Below are 20,617 nucleotides of genomic sequence, written 5' to 3'. Positions count from 1 at the left end.
CAGTACTAGGCATTGTAAATACAAAACAAAACAAAATGAAACATTCTACTCTCAAGAAGCTTACATTCTCTCAGGGGAAGGCAACGCATAAATATATAAATATTTCAGGAATAAAAATGTATCATCCAACAATTCTGAAGGGCAACTTGGAATTATGTACAAAGGGATTTAAAAGAATGCCTATCTTATGGTCCAGCCATAGCACTGCTGGGTTTGTACCCCCAAAAAATAATAAAGAAAAAAGACTTGTATGAAAATATTTATAGCCTTGTTCTTTGTGGTGGCAAAAAACTGGAAAATGAGGGGGTATCCTTTGATTGGGGAATGGCTGAACAAATTATGGTATCTGATGGTAATGGAATATTATTGTGCTTAAGGGAATAATGAACTGGAGGAATTCCATGTGAACTGGAATGACCTCAAGGAATTGATGCAGAGTGAAAGGAGCAAAGCCAGGAGAACATTGTTCACAGAGACTGATAACTGTGGCACAAACAAATGCAATAGACTTTTCTACCAGTAGCAGTGCAATGACCCAGGACAATCCAGAGGAACTTATGAGAAAGAACGCTATCCACATCCAGAGAAAGAACTGTGGGAGCATAAATGCAGAAGAAAAACATATGATTGTTCACATAGTTTGATAGGAATATGATTAGGGTTTTGATGTTAAAAGATCCCTCTATCGCAAATATGCATAACATGGAAATAGGTTTTGAACAATGATACACGTATAACCTAGTGTAATTGCTTGTCAGATCTTGGAGAAGAGAGGGAAGGAGGGGGAATCATGAATCATGCAACCATAGAAAAATATTCTAAATAAAAAAAAGAAAGAAGGAATAAAAATGTACAATGTAACATAAGCATATCACTGATTCCTATTCTTTTTTTGTTCTCTGTCTTTGGGTCTGTGACTGTGTCTTTCTCTGTCTTATATTTGTCTCTGCCTCTCTGCTTCTCTCTATGTCTCTGCTTCTCTATGTCTGTCTCTTTGTCTCTGTATGTCTATGTTTTTTCTTTCTGTCCCTCTGTCTGTCTCTCTGTCTCTATTTTTCTGTGTGTGTGTGCGTGTCTCTGTGTCTGTGTCTGTCTGTCTGTCTGTCTTTCTGTCTCTCTATCTCTCTCTCTCTCTCTCCCTGTCTCTTTCTGTTTCTCTGTTTCTGTTTCTGCCTCTGTCTCTTCTCTCTTTCTGTCTGTCTGTCTCTGTCTGTCTTTCTCTCTGTCTCAATGTCTGGATGGTTCCCACAAAAGATGACCAAGCTGCTAGAATTTGGGATCAGGGTCTTAAGAGTAGTCCTGGTAGCAGAAAGCCATATGTAACCTACTTCCAACTGCTGCTTCTGAAATGCTTCTGTTTCTCTATTGGCTGCTACTCGTGGGCTATTGAAGCAATGTTAGGCTCTTTTTGCAAAAGTTGAGACCCTAAATCGGTGTCTATAGCCCTTCTCCCTTGTCTTGGCCCTGAGGCACTTCCTTCAATAAGCCAGTTCTCCTAAATCTAAAATATGAAGATGTTCAGATCTGTTCAAGGGTCTCTGAGATTTAGTAGACAGCAGTAATCATAGCAGTAAAGAACTATTATAATTATAATAGCTAAGTTTGCAAAGTCTTTTATATATCTTATCTCATTTCATCAAAGGAGCCAAACTTGTGAGGTATACCTACCTTGTAAGCTAAGGCAGCAAAACTTTTTTTCCATTCAGAGTCAATTCTTCTCACTTCACAGACTTCTTTCCTCCTATCAGCCATTCCAAACTGCAGGGTTTTCCCTCCAATAATATTAGTTCCCAGCAGCAGCTGCAAAGTCTATATTCACCCACTTACTTTGTTCTGGCTGGAGTTGGGACCAAATGGATACTCTTCCCTTCTGCTTCCTTCTCTTTTCACTTCTGATTCCAGTTGTTGAGATGCTCTTACCTCAAAGATGGGTGTCCTGGCGTGGTGACTCACTTCTATCTTCCAGCGAGAAAATGAAATTCACATTTCTGTCAGGTACAACACAAATAGAACATATCCGATTGTCCTCATAGTCATCAAAAAGTTCTAGTTATGAGTTCTCAGCTGGTATCCTTAAAGTTATATGTAAGTTAGCTCCAAGAGATCAAGATATCTTGACCATCTTTGCTTTCGGCAAGTGCTTTTCCTTTTGAGCATTTTTCAGTACTTTTGTCTAAGACCCTGCTTTTTCTCAGAGGCTGGCCTAGAGACGGGAAGGCCTGAGTTCAATGTGACCTCAGACACTTCCTACCTGGGTGACCCTGGGCAAGTCTCCTAACCCCCACTACATAGCCCTCACCACACTTCTTCCTCGGAACCAATATACATTATTGATTCTAAGACTGAAGGTAATGGTGTTAAGAAAAAGAAAAATAACCGTCTAGTGTTTCTACTCCTTTTCACAAAGAAGTTGACCAAATTCAAAAAGGACAAAACTTTGTACATGTTATAAATTCAGGGTAGTTAGGGGTAGAGTTCCCTAGCTAATAAGAGATTCAGAAAGGTTTCATGTAGCAGCTGGTGCTAGAACTACATCTTAAAGGAAGCAAGGAATTCTATTGGGCAGAGGTGAAGAGGAAATGGGAGTCCAAACATCAGATATGACCAGGGAAAAGTCATGGAGATTGGAAATGGAGAGCCAAGCATGAGAAACCGGGTGAAGAAAAGTTTGACTGGACAGAGCATGGTATGGACATGTAAGTAATATGTAATAAAGGAGAAAGATAGATTGAGGGCAGAATGGGAAGGGCTTTATGAAACGAGAGAGTTTAGATCTAATCCTTGAGACAATAACCATTGCAGTGTATTCATGGTCAGACCAGACCCATGCTTAAGGAACTTCTTTGACCCCTGTGTGGAAGACGAATTGGAATCAGCAGAGACTTGAAGGAAGAGCATTTTGTAAATGGAGTATCTTTTTCCCTTGTTATAAACAAAAAGGAGCCTAGGGAGATATAGAGCTAAAATGATGTGAATGTATCTATCTGTATTCTCCCTTGCTGCAGATGATGGAGGAACCCCAACTCTGATCACCCTTGATAGTTGTTATAATTTCCTCTTTTCTCTAACAGTTGCCCAGGGAGGACCCCCGGGAGGTTAGATTATGAATATAACACCCTCCAGGAGTTCCCTACACAGTCTCAGTCCTTATGCATATAAATATATACACACATGCATGTATGTATTCCTATGTGTGTACATATGCATGTGTGTTAAACATGTGTGCATATAATAAGAATTTACACACATATATATGTACATATATATACATATATATATAATTGCATTGATACAAGTCTTTGAAACTTATCCCCTTTTAGTAGATGAAGAAAGTAGTGAGGGTCAAAGGGTTTCAGTAATTTCATGAGGGTCTGAAGTCTGAAGTTCTAATTTCCTGACTTTAAGTCCAATACATTTCCTACTAAACTAAAACTTTGCCCAAGTGTATTGTGTCTTCTTCAGGGTTACGTGCTTCCGCCCCACCATGATCATCAGGTCTTTGCCTCATGGTGCTCATCTAGCCTCCCAAGGCCTAATGACAATCCAGGCTCTTTGACACATTTTCAGCAGAAGCCCATCCCACCACTGGCAGCAGCAGCAGCAGCAGCAGCCTGCTCTCCTCTCCTTGCCTGCTGCTACTGTCATGCTGCCTGGGCTGGGTCTATAATCTCTGGGAGATGGATAGCCTCCTCTTCCAGAATGACTGCAGACAACTATGGCGAATCTGGCTTCTGGGTACCTTCTGTGCATCCTTCTGTACTGCCCCCCATCCTCCACACAAAACTAAATTTGCCTTGGTACTAAAATTCCGAATTTTGGCTTTCCTACCCATATTCACTCATTATAATCGACAACAAATATGTTTCAGCTTTGGAATATATTGCTGTTTCATGTTACTGTTTTTAAAGGCCATTTAAGTGTTACTTGCCTCATTGGTTTTCAATCATCACATATTGGTGTGCTCACTAATCAAACTGATTGATTCCATTAATCTGGGGGGTATCCAGAGTCGAGTGGAAGGACACAGTGAAATCTTTTGATCACCAATCTAGGCCTATACAGTTTCTTCCCATCTTGATCTCTATCTCCATCTGTTCTCTCTTAGGGAAGAATTAATGATTTTCCTTCCCATCCTGTTGTCACTGGTATATGCTGCGCCAAAGAGGCATTTTCCCTCCCCTTTGGGCCAAACTGGCAAACAGGGCAACTGTGGTTTATACTGGAAGACAGAGGATATGTTGTCCCTACTGCCAAGGAATGATTATTGGTAATTATTATTTTATGTGAGGAGAGCTTTAAGATGGCTAATTAAATAATGTTGCAAAAGAAGGGTTAAATGGGAGTGGAAGGGAAAAATGAATGAGAGCTTCAAAAAGTCAGATTTGCTGATTCCCTTTTAAGTCATCTCTTCCCTATAAGAGGTGCTTTATCAATGTGATATTAGCCTTTCCTTATATGACTTCCATTCTAATCAGGTTCATGACTGATATTTCTCACTGAGCGATTCATAATTCAAACCGAAGTAGCCTCTTTACTGCAAGAAGTTTTAGACAAAAAATTATGTCTTATCACTGGTCTTAACTCTCTGTAAACATACCTTTAGTCTTTTTTGGTGCCTAGAGTATATTATCTTTCACAAGCTTCTCAAAGGTCAAAAAAGACATTCCTCGGTATTAATAGATCCCAAGCCAAGATCACCCTTGATTTGTTTGACTTTAAATCCATTGATCCTTTCTTCTCTCTTTCTCTTAATGACTAATAAAAAAAATAGCAGTAAAAGTATTGTGATACTTAATGCATTCTATTTAGCTTTTACCATCCTGGGTTTGTTTTATTGTTCTCTTGTTCTTTTCTTTCTGATTTACTCACTTAAATGCCCTTACACTTATTAATGCATTACACTGTGTTCACATCATCACACAATAAATATCTTTGACAAAAGTCACATATAGATATGCCTACTTCTTGTTCACATTAATAATCAAATTAACATTGTGCTTGATTCAATGAAAACTATGACTATTTGTTGTTCTAATCCACTAAAATTCCCTTTGATTTAGAGTCATAGGCTGTCTTCACAGCTCAAAGCATTCTTCCTGACCATTACGTTCTACTCCCTCCTTCCAGTTTTTGTCATCATCATCCTTCCTATTGTACTCTAAGTATCTTACCATTGTTTTCTATGGAATCCATATTCTATTGTTAACAAAGTGCTATTCATATATACTAGGTGATATGTTCAACAGACCATTGAACTTGGAATCAAGAAAAACTGAGTTCAAATCTAGATTCAAACACAATATTATACTAGGCAATTCTTTTAACTTGTTTGCCTCAATTTCCTCATCTGTAAAATGGGGATAATAATAGCAACAATCTCCCAGAGTTGTTGTAAGGATCATATGTGATAATATATGCAAGACAATTTGCAAACTTTAAAGCAATATAAATGATGCTTTATTATTATTACCCTATATTGTTTTTAATTTTTGACATACTTGTATATGAACCCCTATGTCCCAGTCAAATGTAAGTTTCTTAATAAAATGAAGTGTTTCTCCTCAGTCTCTAGATCTTAAGAACCTAGTGTAATTATTGTTAGTTGAACTTGTTAACCCATTCTAACAGATTCGAGATTTTAAATATAATAATAAATAATAATAATATAGAGATAAGTTTGTCAAATCTTTAAGAATGTGAACCATTCCCCAATTGACAAATGGTCAAAAGAAATGAAGAAATTCTTTCAATGAAGAAATCAAAATTATATATAACTATATAAAAAGGTCTGAATAATTATTGATTAGAGAAATGCAAATCACCACACATCTAACACATTGGCTAAAATGATAAAAAGATAAATTGACAAATGTTGGAGGGCATATGGAAAAATAGGAGACACTAGTACATTTTTGTTGGAATTGAGAACTCATCAAACCATATCAGAAAATAATGTGGAATTATGCTCAAAGAGTTATAAAACTGGGTACACCTTTTGACCCACAATTGCAATTCCAGGTTTATTTCCTTAAGGTGATTAGAGAAAAAGGAGAAAAAAAAAGCTTAAATGTTCTAAAATATTTATAGCAACTCTCTTAGGAGTGACAAAGAACTGGAAATTGAAAGGATGATTAATTGGCAAACAACTAAACAAATTGTGGCACATGATTAAAAAGAAATACTACTGTAACTTAAGAAATGACAAGGAGGTTAATTTTAGAAAAAACATGGAAAGACCTACATGAAATTATGAAGATTGAAATGAGCAGAACCAAGAGAATATTAAATACAACAGAAATATTGCTTGAAGAATGACTTGTATATATGTCCATCTCTAGAAAAAGAAATGATAAATAGAAATAAGTAAGAAATGGTTTTATATGTACATATTTCTTTCTTGTCAAATGATGTCTTCTCTAATGGGGAAAGAGGAGGGAACAAGAGAGTTAATTGAATATTTTAGTGTAACAAAGAAATTAATTAATAAAAATAGTGAATCATATAATTCAATTAAAAAGCACCAGGCAAATCTTTTTTTAAAAAAACTCTTATCTTGTAGTTTAGAATCAATATTGTATTGCTTCCAAGACATAAGAATGGTAATGGATAGGCAATTGGAATTAAGTCACTTGTCTGAGGCCAAATTTGAACCTATGCTCTCCCAACTTCAAGTGTAAATCTCTATCCATTGCGCTACCTAGCTATCCTACCAATCAGGTATTAAAGGAATATTCATCAAAGTTTAAAAGTCATTAAATAGCATTTTCCTTTATCATCATCATGTCAGGAACTCAAGAAGATAACACAAAGGTAGTTAGCACTAAGGAAAGAAAAACTACTAATGACATTAAAACCACAAGTTAAATCTATCATACTTCGAGCAACACATAGCCTATAAACTATTGAACTAGGCTGAAAAAAGAGAGAGAGAAAAAAGAAGAAAAGGGCTTTGGTCATGGTCACAACCTAGAAAGAATATGGTCATGATTCTAATCTCAATGGTGCACTGAGGCCAATCATGGATTCCCAGTGAAGGTCAAGCTTCTACCATATCTCATACCTTACAGATTCCCCAAATTTTGTAGATGACCTTCTATCACCTAAAGAAACTTAAAAACAATTCTATCAATGATTCTAGAATAGGAAATTAATGTAGAAATAAATATTTTAAGCATAAAATAATAGAAGTTTTCTTACAGTGAAGGCTTCATTTCATAAATAGTTCATGAAGATCTTCTGAGATGAAAAATAAAAATAAAAACAATTATGATGGTCAAGGGATGCATCATTTGAGTCCACTGAATAAATGATAAAATCTCCAATAATATCACTAGTCCCAACTAAATAACAATATTTTTATGTTTGTCAATTTCTATCAACAAGTATAGATCATCTGAAGTAAAGTTACTAAAGTCATAGACTTTTTTAAAGCAATCTGTCCTTATCCAAAGTTGCATTGGGACTTTTAAAAACATTTTCTTTATTTATTTCCTTCATGGACCTTAATTCAAATATTATCTAGTCACAGGTTCACCAAAGTAACTTTAAGGAAATTATTATTTCTTGTAAGATAAAACACAGAAATTTAACCTCCTTTGGTCCCATCTTATTCCTCCCATTGTTATTTAGCTTTCATTTTTTTATTTAAACTGACAGTGATGTTTCATGAAATGTATCAGAGCTAGTCTATTCTGTTTCTTTTTTCTCTATTCCGCTTTAAGGGACTCTGATTCTGTCTTCGGTCACTGACTGATCTTGCCTTAAAGCAGACTATTCTTGTGTAAAGTATCTCACTTCTCCCTTAGAGGGAGAAATTAAAATTCACATTTCTTTCAAATCCATTGAAGATAGACAATGTACAATTTTTCATAGTTACTAAAATAATCTACATGTTAGGCTTACATAGGTATCATCCTCAAAATCTGAACAATATGCAAACAAACTTCTCAGAAACAATGCACTTTTGCTATATTTGCCTCTAGTTTTTCTTTAAGAGACAATCTTCTGGTGGCTCTGTGGATTGAGAGCCATGCCAAGAGGCAGGAGATCCTGGGTTCAAATTTGACCTCAGATATTTCCCAACTGTTTGACTGGACAAGTCACTTGCCTAGCCTTTACCACTCCTATGCCCTGGATCCAATACACAGTATTGGTTCTAAAATGGAAGGTAAGGGTTGTTGTTGGGGAATTTTTTTTTAAGAATCTACTTTACATCAAATATTTTCATATCTCTGTTGCTCTTCAAATACCGAGGACTGTTTTTTCTTAATGTTCCTTGTATGAATGATATTTTTCTATGCCTTTTCATCAATAAAAAAATCCAATAAAGTTATCACTTCCTCACACTTAGAGTAGATAACTTATAAAGTTCTATGTTGAACCAAATCCACTTCCTTCTGAGTCTCTAAGTTCTACCTATTTGGTTCTGTCCTTTGGAGAGATAAGATATTGTACATTATTCATAGGGAAACCTTCAGAATATCACAATCCTGTTCCCTGCAAGCCTTCTCTTCTCCAAGATAGACAGCTGAAGTTTCCCCACATGGTATGGCATTCTAACTCCTCATTACACTGCTTGTTTTCCTCCATATGTAGTCTAGCTTATCAATATCTCATAATAAAACTGTGGCAAACAGTAGGCTCACATAGCTAGGAAGTATCTGAGACCAGACTTGAACTCAGGTCTTCCAAAGTCCATGCTCAGTACTCTATCCACTGAGCCAACTAACTGCCTCCTAGCCATACAAAGGTTAAGTGACTTGCCCAAAGTCACACAACTAGGAAGTGTCTAAGGCTGGATTTGAACTCAGGGCTTTCTGAGTCTAAATCTAATGCTCTATTCATTGTGGCACCTACCTGTCCCTTTTGTAGGTGGTGGCAGCAGAACTGTTTTGAAGAGAGCAAAGGATTCCCTGAGATGGAGCTGAGGACAGGATGCATTCCAAACACAGGCTATCAGCCCTACAAAAGTCTGGTGGAACAGCTAACATTGCCTGAATAGGATAAGATAGTTGGAAAACCTGTTGTGGAGAGCATAATGTTTTAGCCTGAGCACAGCAGAAACTAGAGCACTGGATTTGGAATCAGAGGAACCGGGGGCAATTTCCACCTCTGCCATTAACTACCCGAATAACTTTGGGCAAATTTCTTAGCCTTTGTAGGCTTTTGTTGTTAGCTACTCAAGGGCCATGACTGTTTGACATTTCTCTTTGTATCCCCAGCCCAAAGGCCAGTGCCTGGCCAGACAATTAATAGAGCAATTCATGTTTTCTGACTTCAGCTGCAATATTAGCCCTCACAGTGTTCTCTAAGCAATTTATCTCCAAAAAGTTGAGGGTCAACACCATTGACTCAAAGGCTTTCATGCTGGAAAAGACTTTAAAGATTATTTCATCCACCTTCCTCATTTTAAATATGAGACAACAAAAACTCAAAAAAGTAAAGGTCATATAGGACATAGGTAATAGGGTCAGAATTGGAACCCAGGTTGCTGACTCCATAGTCAAATCCCTTTGCACTACATCATACCTGCTCCTATAACTATTTGTCACACAAAATGTAACATGACTTTCCATACTCTCTTAAATTAGCCTATATTTTCAGCCCAGTTTCTTTTTTTTTTCTTTCTCCATCGTGCTTAGCACAATCTAAGACTCCCTGTATATGCTGAATAAATGTCTGTTGATTTGGCTATGTTCCATGCTCACAGATTTTCTCTTCTTTTTTTGGCCAGCAATCTCATAAATGCATTGTTCAGTCGTTTTTCAGTCGTGTCCAACTCTTCGTGACCCCATTTGGAGTTTTCTTGGCAAATATACTAGAGTGGTTTGTCATTTCCTTCTCCAGCTTATTTTACAAGTGAGGAATTGAGGCAAATAACATTAAGTGACTTGCCCAGGGTCACATAGCTCAGTAAGTATCTGAGATGAGATCTGAAATCAGTAAAAGGAATCTTCCTGACTCTAGGCCTGGCACTCAAGAGAGACTAGCTGATCAAATAGATCAAGAAGAGTTGATCACTATAAATGGCAGAGAAACTCAAAGTGTATGCCCTACTGATGACACTGTCTCTGTCTACTATCATTTATTTTACCTTTGAACATTGGCCTGTCCATTCCCAATTAGCAGATCATTTGTTTTCTCATTTCTCATTTTCTCAAATTTAATCAATATAATCATTCCATTCTGTATTCTATTAATTAGCAGTACTTTAAGATGTCCCATATCCTTAGTTCATGTGATGCATCAAGCTTTTGGTCAAATCACATACCTAAATATATAAATATACCAAAAGAAAGACCATCCTTGACAATATTTTGTATATTTAGAACACCATCTTTATATTATGGACTTCTTGGTTAGTCTGAGGTCTCCAATCAACCTTTTCTTATAATAATATTACTGGGATTTTTTTAATCATAATTGAAGAAAATGCTAAATTTGAGTTAGGAGTTAGCAAAAATAAAGATGTGCCTTTCATTCCCAGTTGTAGTAAGGGACTATGTAGGTAGCAACATATTTCCCACCTTTTGGTCTTTTTACACATGCTATCTGCCTTCAGCTCTACCCCTGTCCCCTCTGTAAACCTGATGAAACAGGCTATTTCCTATGCCAAGTATTTCCTGGTCAGTGATAGCACAGTTGCAATCTCTAGGACCATGATGGCCCCCATCAAGATAGTCAAACTGCTAGTGCAGGGGCAACCTGCAAGTAAAAATATCGTTGCTGATAAGCAATGCAAAGGCATAATGGATTGTCTAATCTGAATTCTGAAGGATCATGGAGTGCTTTCCTTCTTGTAGGATATGATGTAGTAAATTTCATCAGATATTTCTCTATCCAAGTCTTTAACTTTACCTTTTAGGATAAGTATAAGCAGGGATTTGGGGAAAGAATGGATAAGTATATACAGTTTTTTGCTGGTAATCTTGCATGTGGTGGGTACAGTTGGAGCCACTTCTCTTGGCTTTGTCTACCCTTTGAATTTTGAGAGCAGTTGATATTGGGAAGATTTGGCATTGAGAGAGAATTCAAAGACTGAAAAATTGCCAAGGCTGATGGAATTAATAGTTTGTATGAAGGTTCAAAAGTCACAGTACAGAGTATCATTATCAAACGAGCAGCCTACCTTGAACCACAAATGGGATGTTCCCAGAAGGCTCAGCGACTGCTTTAGCAGGTGTGATCCCCTGTCTCTTTGATATAATAAATCAATAAATGAAGTTATAGTCTGGATACCAATGAGTTAATATCATGTGCACTGAGACAATTGATTGCCGTGGTGATAGGGTGGGGTGCTGTCAAAGATGAGGATGGCAAAGCTTTCTTCAAGGGTTCTAGGTCCAATGCTCTTAGAAGCATGGATGGAGTTTTTATGTTTGTCCTATACAATGAATTAAAAGTAATCTAAATACTTCTAACTAAAAACAGAAAGGAAGACTATAAGGAATGTAGAACAGAAGTGTCAAACACATAGCTAAAGAGCTACAGAAGTTCCACAACACTTCCTCATTCTGTCTGATCCAGATTAAAATGTAATTGGGAAATGTTTAACAAAATAAATGAAATATGAGAAAACAAATAATGTTATTTTGTGATTGTCTATGAGAATATGTGCCTATTCGTAACTCAGCACTATATAGATAATTTTGTACAACTAAATATTTCACTGTTATCATCTATGTTGGGAATTTTTCTATAAAATGATAAAAAAGAATACTCTGACTCCTTATGTAAAAAAAAAAGCTGGATTATGAAGAAAAGAAGAAATAAAAGAAAAATATAGTTTTCCCATAAAAGTTTATAGATCATCTGGTATCTATCCATAAATCCCTTCTAGACATATAAACCCCAGGTTAAGAACTTTTATTCTGAGATGCAATAATTCCATCTTGATTTTAAGGCACGAATGAGATTAAGACAAGCATTAAGAATTGTTATACCATTAAGAGAGGGATTGATGATTAGAAGAGACCAAGTATGATTGCACTGGGTTAGAAACCAGCAAAGTTGAAATATTGTTTTTCCACTGTTGTTCATCCTCTTTAGGCTTCAGTTTTATTCATTCATTCACTCATCATCAACAAATGGAGGAAGTGCCTACTACGTATAAGGTATTATCTTATAAATGATAAAAATAATACATGTAAAACACCAAATTAGATAAGACCATGAATCATTTTGCAAAACTGATAGTGCTATATAAATGATAGCTAATGTTATTACTATTATTGTGTTATTATTATTGCTTAGTAGATAAACAATTAATTCCTCCTATTAAAAAGTTCCTAATAGCCATTTCTTCCTTTTTTAAAATGATAAGGTCTAAGGTCTATCTTTAAGGTCTCTTTTAGCTCTTTATGAAGTAAGATCCCTGAGAGTAGGATTTATTTTACTTTTGGCTTTATAACCCTCATGTCCTAACGTAGTATCTGGTATGCAATTGTTGCTATGCTGGGCATTTAAAATTTTTTTTGCTGAATTGAATTAGTTCTAGAGAGTAGTAGGTCAGTAGATTTAGCAAAGATTTGTGAGGGAAGGAATTCCAAATTCTCTTGGTTTTCTTTGAACTCATTTGTACCCATTTATTTGTATCCATTCGTATTGGAATCCAGTCACAGGATTAAAAATATTTTTCTAAAATATTGGCATCAGTGTTTAATTTACAGAAATTAGATTCCATTTTCTTATTTGTATGCTGTCATCCTATTTATATACTTTGAGTAAACAAAAATAATTATCACTAATAAAAAGTATCATGCAGTCAAAAATACATCTCTTTGGTTTTCTTTTTTTCTGTGTGATTAAGTTCTATTATCATGAATAGGAGTAAAAGAACTCATTCTTAATGGAACAATACATACTCAGATATTAATAAGGCATTTTGCTAATATGAAAGACAATCCCCCAAATAATAGATTGGAGATTGAATCATCATACACCAGTAAGGGAGAGCCTGCCATGAGGAGTAAGATTTTCTAACTCGATTAACTCAGTGGTCATGTGTGCTGGACAGTTCAGGATGTCTTTATAGAATCGTAGCATCCAAAAGTTGGACAGGAGTATAGAAATCACCTTGATCAGTTTCCTACCCATTGCAAGTACTCCCTCTAGTTATTGAATTCTTGCTTGAACATCTTCCCTCTGGCTGACTGTGAGAAACTTGCTACCTTATGAGGCAATCCATCCCATTTTTATATAATTTCTAATTGTTTATAAATTCTTCTTTACATTTATCTGAAAGCTATGCTATTGAGTTCTCCAGAGGTAGAAGGGGAAAATTAGATAACTGAGTACACATACACATGCATATGAAATACATATGATCTAATACCATATATAAAACATATATGTATATGTACATATCTATTACATTAGAGAACAAGAAATTAAAGATTCCTACTCTCTAACTGAATGACAGATTTCTGAACAGCTGCAAAACTGAACAGATGTGCAGAATCTTAAGTAAGTTCTGTTTTCCAAGAGTGAAGGACACAGACAAAACAAAGAAGCAAGAAAGGAAGAAAGGAGATAATGAGAAACACATATCAAAAACCAGAGCCTATGCTGCAGAAGGACAAGGCTTTCATTTCATTGGATGGATAAATTCTGGGCCTAAGAAACAAGTTTCACATTAACAAAATAGCCCATTACAGTCTCCTGATTCTCCATCCATGTCTTTAATGGGAGACAATTGTATGCTGCAAATGTTATCTCCACTGAATAACAATCTATAGTAAATCAGCTTTGCAAAAAGGAAAGTTACCAGCTCCAGTTTATAGCAATTTCCCCCAGACTGAGGTCCACAGAGACAATGGTAATGCCCAGAACACTTACTGCTTAATGACTGCCATCCCATACCACCTGGATGCCTATGCTTAATAAGGATGGACATTATGAGATTTTGGAAAACAACTACAAATAGTGACTTTGTTGTATAATTTCAAGGGTGCATCAACTTAAATTCAGTGCAACAAAAAATACATATTTTAATAAATTGCACAGTTACTCCCTTCCACTCAGACCCCAATGTGTACGTGCCATTTTCTCCAAAAGAATGTAGGCAGTTTGAGAGAAGGACTGCTTTTTAACCTTATTTTATTGTTGTCTTTATATATAAGCAGTGACTGGCATGTTACAAGTAATTAATAAATGAATTCTAAAATTGATAAGTCAAAAGGGTATCATTATATGAATGTTAAGTGGCCAGGGTTATGTGGCTGATGTTGGCCTCAGGAAAGGAGAAGGTTGGTTGGTTTGATTCTTTCTAAAGACCAAACTAGACAAGGTTCCAGACCCAAAAGGAAGTGAATAAGACAAAAGGACTGGCTGTATTTCCAGTCTTGAAAGTCAGAACTTCTGTAGAGCTAAAAGAAAAATAAAGAAAGGCTTTCCTGCCTAACCAAGTTAATGGCCAAGACTCCCCTGGCGCAATTCAACAAAAAGACAGCATCATTCCAGCCTGGAGAAAGATTACAGAGAGAAGCATCTCTTTATGTTTCTCTTTCTTGCATTTGGGCCATAGCATACACTTCTGTTTTCTGACAACAATGAATTGACAGAAAAAGAAAAAAAAATAACAAGGAATTCTCTGAATCTGAAGCAGCTCTATTTCCCTCTATTACCCAGGAGCTCCCAAGACACCACCAGAGAATTTCACAGATGATTGTTTTACTCTTAATAGTCTACTTCTGAAGTATTTAGAACATGCCAATCCCTTCTGAAGGACAAGCATTCTAAGCCAGTAGATACTTGTTATTATGCTTACAGCTATGTTACGGTAGAAAGAGCACTGGAATGGCAGTCAAAGATCCTGGGTGCAGATTCCAGCTTTTTTTTTCCCATTTGATTTGGGGTTTTCATTTTTGCTCAGCCTCAGTTTCCATATTTGCAAAATGGTGAAGCTTATAGATATGCTTCCTCCTTCAGTACACTTTTTGAGCAAAATTCTTTGCAAACTTAAGGTCCACATAACAGATTTCAATCATATAAATTAAGGTATCTGGTGGAATTCTAAGTCTTTTCCCTTTGTTCACAGAGGTAAATTTACCAGCATTTTGATAGCAGGACCTGTTTTCATTTTTGTTTTTATAACCATAGGGTCTAGCACAAGGACTTTGTTGAATTGAATTGAACTGAATTGAGTTGAACTAAATTCTGGAACTGCTCTCTATATTGGTCTGCTTATATCATAGATGAAAGCTAATTTATAAATTTTATCTTAAAGAGCTCTCCATAATATTTTCCTATTTGCATATTAGATATGATAGTAAAGCCAGCACCCATGATCCCATATATTTGCCTAGATGTAGCTTTCATAAAATCTCTCTTCTTCAGCCACAGAATTTTTTTCAAGTGAGGTCCTATTAAAAGGTAATAACATCTTATAAATAGAAGAGACAATAACATGATTTGGCTGGTAATTGCAGCAGAAATAAAAATATATTATTTTCTGTTCATTGATTTATCTCATTCTTTCACTCAATAAATATTAGTTAAACACTGACTTATGCATAGAAGGGGATACAGAGATATATAAGAATAAAGTAACTTCCTTCAAAGACTTTAGATAAATACAGAAAATAAAGTGTTTAATCCAGAGCTAAAATGCAAGATATAATGCAATAAGTACCCAAGGAGTGTCAGCTCAAGGAGCCTGGAGTCAAGAATACTCCCCTTCCTGATTTCAAATCTAGTCTCAGACACTTACCAGCTCTGTGACCCTGGGAAAATCACTTAATTCCATTTGTCTCAATTTCCTCATTTGTAAAATGATCTGAAGAATTAAATGGTAGACCATTCTAGTATCTTTTCCAAGAAAACCCCAAATGGGGACATGAAGAATGAACTAGAGCAATGAACCACATGATTCAAAATAAATTCAAATAAAGTGTTGAGAGTGAGGAGAAATCACCTTAGGCTGGGTTGCCATAGGTTTATTGATTCAAAGCTGAAAGAGTTCTTGTTTTACGAACTGAGTGCTGAAGGAGCTCCTGAGACCTCAGGCTGCTTCCCCTCTGAATTGTCATGTGGGTAAGTTAGGCTGACTTCCTTGGCCTACCTTGGCATTTCCAGACTCTCTACCTTAAGTAGGCCTCTTGCCTCTCTGATTGCTAAGGCCTTGTGACTTGTAGCCTAGTTAATTAGCCTTTCAATCCTCTCTCCACCAGGGCTAAAGGTGGGCCCCCGGCTAGCCTCTCCCTCTCTCTATTTCCCTACCTTCTACCTTCCTAATTGTAAATAAACTACCTTAAACCTATCCTGACTTGGGTCTATTTTAATTATGGAATCAATCTGAAATATTGATTCCTGGCAGCCACACTTTAAACATATATATATATATATATATATATATATATATATAAATTGTCCAAATATTACATCACATAGCTCATGTCAGAGATAGGATTCAAATCTAAATTTTCTTAACTCAAGATTCTAGATTCTGTTATCTGCTACACATTTTACTGACTCTTCCAATCTTATCTATTTAATATTATTTTATTTTTATAAATGCAAAATTTCTTCTTTGCATTTACCTCCCAAGTCAAGAATTAACCAAGCAATACTACTACTAGATGTGTATATCAAAGAGATTTTTTTATATCAAAGATATTAAAGATAGGGGAAAAGAACTTACCTGCACAAAAATATTTATAGCAGCTCTTTTTGTGTTGACAAAGATCTGGAAACTAAAGGGATCATCAGTTGGGGAATGCCTGAACAAGTTGTGATATATGCTTGTAATGGAATATTATTGTGCCATAAGAAATGACAAACAAGATGATCACAAAGAAACTTAGACTTATTTGAAGTGATGAAAACTGAAGTGAGCAGAACCAGGAAAATGCTGTACATAGTAACAACAATAAAGTATAATGCTCAGTTGTGAATGACTTAACCATTATCAACAAGACAAGGATCCCAGACAACTTCCAAGAGAAGTATGACAAAAAATGCATATACACCATGGAAGGAACAGAGAGAGTCTGAATGCAAATTTTAAAATACCATTCTTTATTTTATCCATGAATTTTTTCTGGTAAACAATACGTGTCTTATTTCACAACATATGGAAATAGGCATTATATGATAATATATATATGTATAACCTATATTATATTACATAACTTCTTGGGAATAGGGAGGGGTAGAAGGGAGAGAGAGAATATGGATTGTAAAATATCAGAAAATGAAAATTTTTAAAATTATATTCAAATATAACCTGTAAAAAAATAAAATTTTTTTCTAATAAAAATAAGCTATATATAATTATCACAGTGCTGTATACAATTTTTATAGATAAATGGTCATGTTACAAATGTTTGTCAGATTTGTAATAAAAAATATAAAACTTAAAAACCATCAAGAATGAGTTTTTCAAATTTTCTATTCAGTGACACAAAAATTATAAATGTGCCTTTAGTGACTGACAGATTACCTTAACCAAATAATAGCCTGCATTGGAAAGTCCATTCTATTGCACTGTTATCTTACTTAATAAATATTATAATATTTAAAAAGCACCTGGCACAGTGCCTGGTACATAGTAGATATTATAGAAATGTTAGTTATTATTGATATTATTTTATATTAACAATTAAAATTCTTGAATCACTTACCTTAAATCTTAGAAATATTGTCTAAAAAAGTTTTATTATATGTAATCCAATAAGATTTTTTACAATAATTTGCTTTACTATAGGACTTTTTCCAGCCCTCTCCTTAAAAACCTGGATTCTTGTTTTTAAAGCAAAGCTAAAGGAAGAGGGGAAGTATAAATAGTGGCCTCTGAATTTGTTTTTGCCATCCAGTGTGTTAAGTGTGAAAAAAGAGCACTGATGGTCTCATTATTATAATTAAACAATAAGAAATAGAGAAAAGATCTCAGAGTTCTTGAGCTAATGAAACTTCATATCTCTCTCTTAGTAAAGATGTTCACTAGAGTAAAATATACTCAAAGCCAATCAGTAAGTTCAGCACAGTTCTCCATTTAATGCTTCCAGTGCAGTAGAAAACTACAAATCCTTCGTGTACATGCCCCTAAACTGTATAAACATTATTGATTGATCCAAGTCCCCAGAATGTTCAGAACTCATGCTTGGCCCTCACTCCTGCTTGGCACTCATTGCATTCTAATTTCATGGATTCCCTGGCTCATTTCCCACAGCAACTGTTCCCAAATTTTCATCTCTCATCAAGCCCCCGACCATACCACCCGCCCCTATGTTTACAACTCATAACTTAGCCCTCTGCTTCTCTGAGAAGATTCAGTCTATCTGATGGTAACTCACCTCCACATTTCTCAACACTACCACCCAGTCTTTCTTTCATCCCTTTATGACTCAGAAGTAAAGATAACCCTGCTAGTGATAGCCTGACACAAAGAACACTTTTTCCAACTAACAAGAAAGACAAAACTTGTAATAAATGTTGGAGAGGATGTGGCAAAATTGGGACACTAATGCACTGCTGGTGGAGTTGTGAACTGATCCAACCATTCTGGAAGGCAATTTGGAACTATGCCCAAAGCCAAAAGACTTTAATTGACTGCCTCCCCTTTAACCCAGCCATACCACTGCTAGATCTGTACCCCAAAGAGATAATAAGGAAAATTACTTTTACAAAAATATTTTAGCTGCACTTTTTGTGGGGGCAAAAAAATTGGAAAATGAGGGGATGCCCTTCAATTGGGGAATGAATGAATAAATTGTAGTATCTGTTGGTGATGGAATACTATTGTGCTCAAAGGAATAATGAACTGGAGGAATTCCATGTGAACCGGAATGACCTTCAGGAATTGATGCAGAGTGAAAGGAGCAGAATCAGGAGAACATTATACACAGAGACTGATACACTGTGGCACAATCAAACAGCAATGCAATGACCCAGGACAATTCTGAGTGACTTATGAGAAAGAATGCTATCCACATTTAAAGAAAGAACTGTGGGATCAGAAACATGGAAGAAAAAACATTTCCTTGATCACATGGTTCAATGGGGATATGATTGGGGATGTAGACTCTAAATAATCACTTTACTGCAAATATTAATAGTACAGAAATAGGTCACAATCAGTGATACATGCAAAACACAGCTGAATTGCTCATTGGCTACGGGAGAAGGAAGGAAGGAGGGGAGGGAACGAATACAAATCATGTAACCACGGAAAAATATTCTAAATCAATTAATTAAATAAATTTTTTAAAAAGAAAAACAAAACTTAGTGTCAGTTCTTCTGGATGTGGGAAATAGTCTAGGTGGGTGGCAGAAGGAATAGTTACTATTCCTCCTTGGCTTTCATTCTGTTATTATATCTCCCATTCTTGCCAGTAGCAAGACCTCAGGGATCACTATCTCTTCCAGTCTCTTCTTCCTTCTTTTTAGACAGGAGTACATTGATTTGTGGAGTAGATGATTGTGCAGGTCACGTTTTAGAGTTCACGCCATCCCTAGAAGTGTCAGGCCTAGGTCAACAGCTTTTCCACAATGGAAGAGAATAATTGCTATTCCCCATTTTTATGGAGAAAACCTTGCTTCTCAATAACAAACATCCTTCTACCTCTTTTTTTGATTCAATCATTTCTAATTTTCTCCAGATCCTTCTCCAAATATCTTCCTCTCTCCTTCCTGCATCTTCATTTGGTCTGTTCACATATGAAACAAAAGAAAGGTCAGAAAGACTTCAGGTAAAATCAAATGAAACATGTTCCCTTCTGTTCTGCCTGCCTGTCTCCATTCTGATTATCTCAGGGATAAACATAGAATTCAGTCTCTTTAGACCACTCAATCATAGTCCAGGAAGAACTGCTAGTAATAGCATATTTGTGCTGACTCAAGTAGTATTTTCCCAGATATGAGCACTTGCCTATCAGTAAATGAATTAAGATCTCAAATCTCTGTCATTAAAAACAGCCAACAACATTCAGCATGCAGCAGAAATGAACTATTGTTTCTAAGAGCCCAGGTCAGGGAGGCATCCAAAACTTCTGTGCTTACCAGAGAGCTTGGAACCTAAAAGGCACTTAATAAATGTTTTATGAACTAACTGAACTTCATAATCATGTATTGATGATGCACAAGTTCCTATATAAAGTATCACTCATTGTCTAGAGAGGGATGCCCAGTACCTTCTTTAGAGTATGTAATGCCTTCACCTCTTCTAACTCTGGCATAGATGTGACATGTTGATAATAAAGTCTATTTCATTAGAATACAAGCTCTGGCAGGTCACTTGACAGACTGGAAATTGTTTTATTACACAGTCATATGCAGTCATATCTGAGGTCCAGCCTAGCAAAATTCACATCAGTGAATTATTTTTGGTCATACCAATTCTTGAACAGTTTCCCAAATTTGAGATAGGTTATGACCTTAGAGAAACTCTCAAAGACAGTTCGATGGATGCTAGAGGGTCCAAAAGAACAATATAGCCAGGTATAGTAATGGCAGTGAAAACAACACTGAAGCAAAGCAAAGCTCTGATTAATTGTAATGACCAGTCTTGGTCCAGAAGAATGGAGAATGAAATATACTTCCCTCTTCTTGGTGGAGAAATGGGACTTCTCCTGAAGAGTGTCAGATATGGTTTCTTCCATAATTAGTTCTGTTTTATAGT

At 35.9% G+C, this 20,617-nt stretch overlaps 1 pseudogene; it reads left to right on the top strand.

Annotated features, from left to right (window-relative positions):
- The first annotated feature begins 10,544 nt into the window (after positions 1–10,544).
- LOC123241948 lies at positions 10,545–11,176 on the top strand (annotated as a pseudogene).
- The last annotated feature ends 9,441 nt before the right edge of the window (positions 11,177–20,617 follow it).

Source organism: Gracilinanus agilis, chromosome 3 (assembly GCF_016433145.1).
Source record: "Gracilinanus agilis isolate LMUSP501 chromosome 3, AgileGrace, whole genome shotgun sequence".
Classification (NCBI taxonomy): Eukaryota; Metazoa; Chordata; class Mammalia; order Didelphimorphia; family Didelphidae; genus Gracilinanus; species Gracilinanus agilis.
Note: the sequence above shows the minus strand (reverse complement) of the source record. Positions and strands in the feature narration are given on the sequence as shown.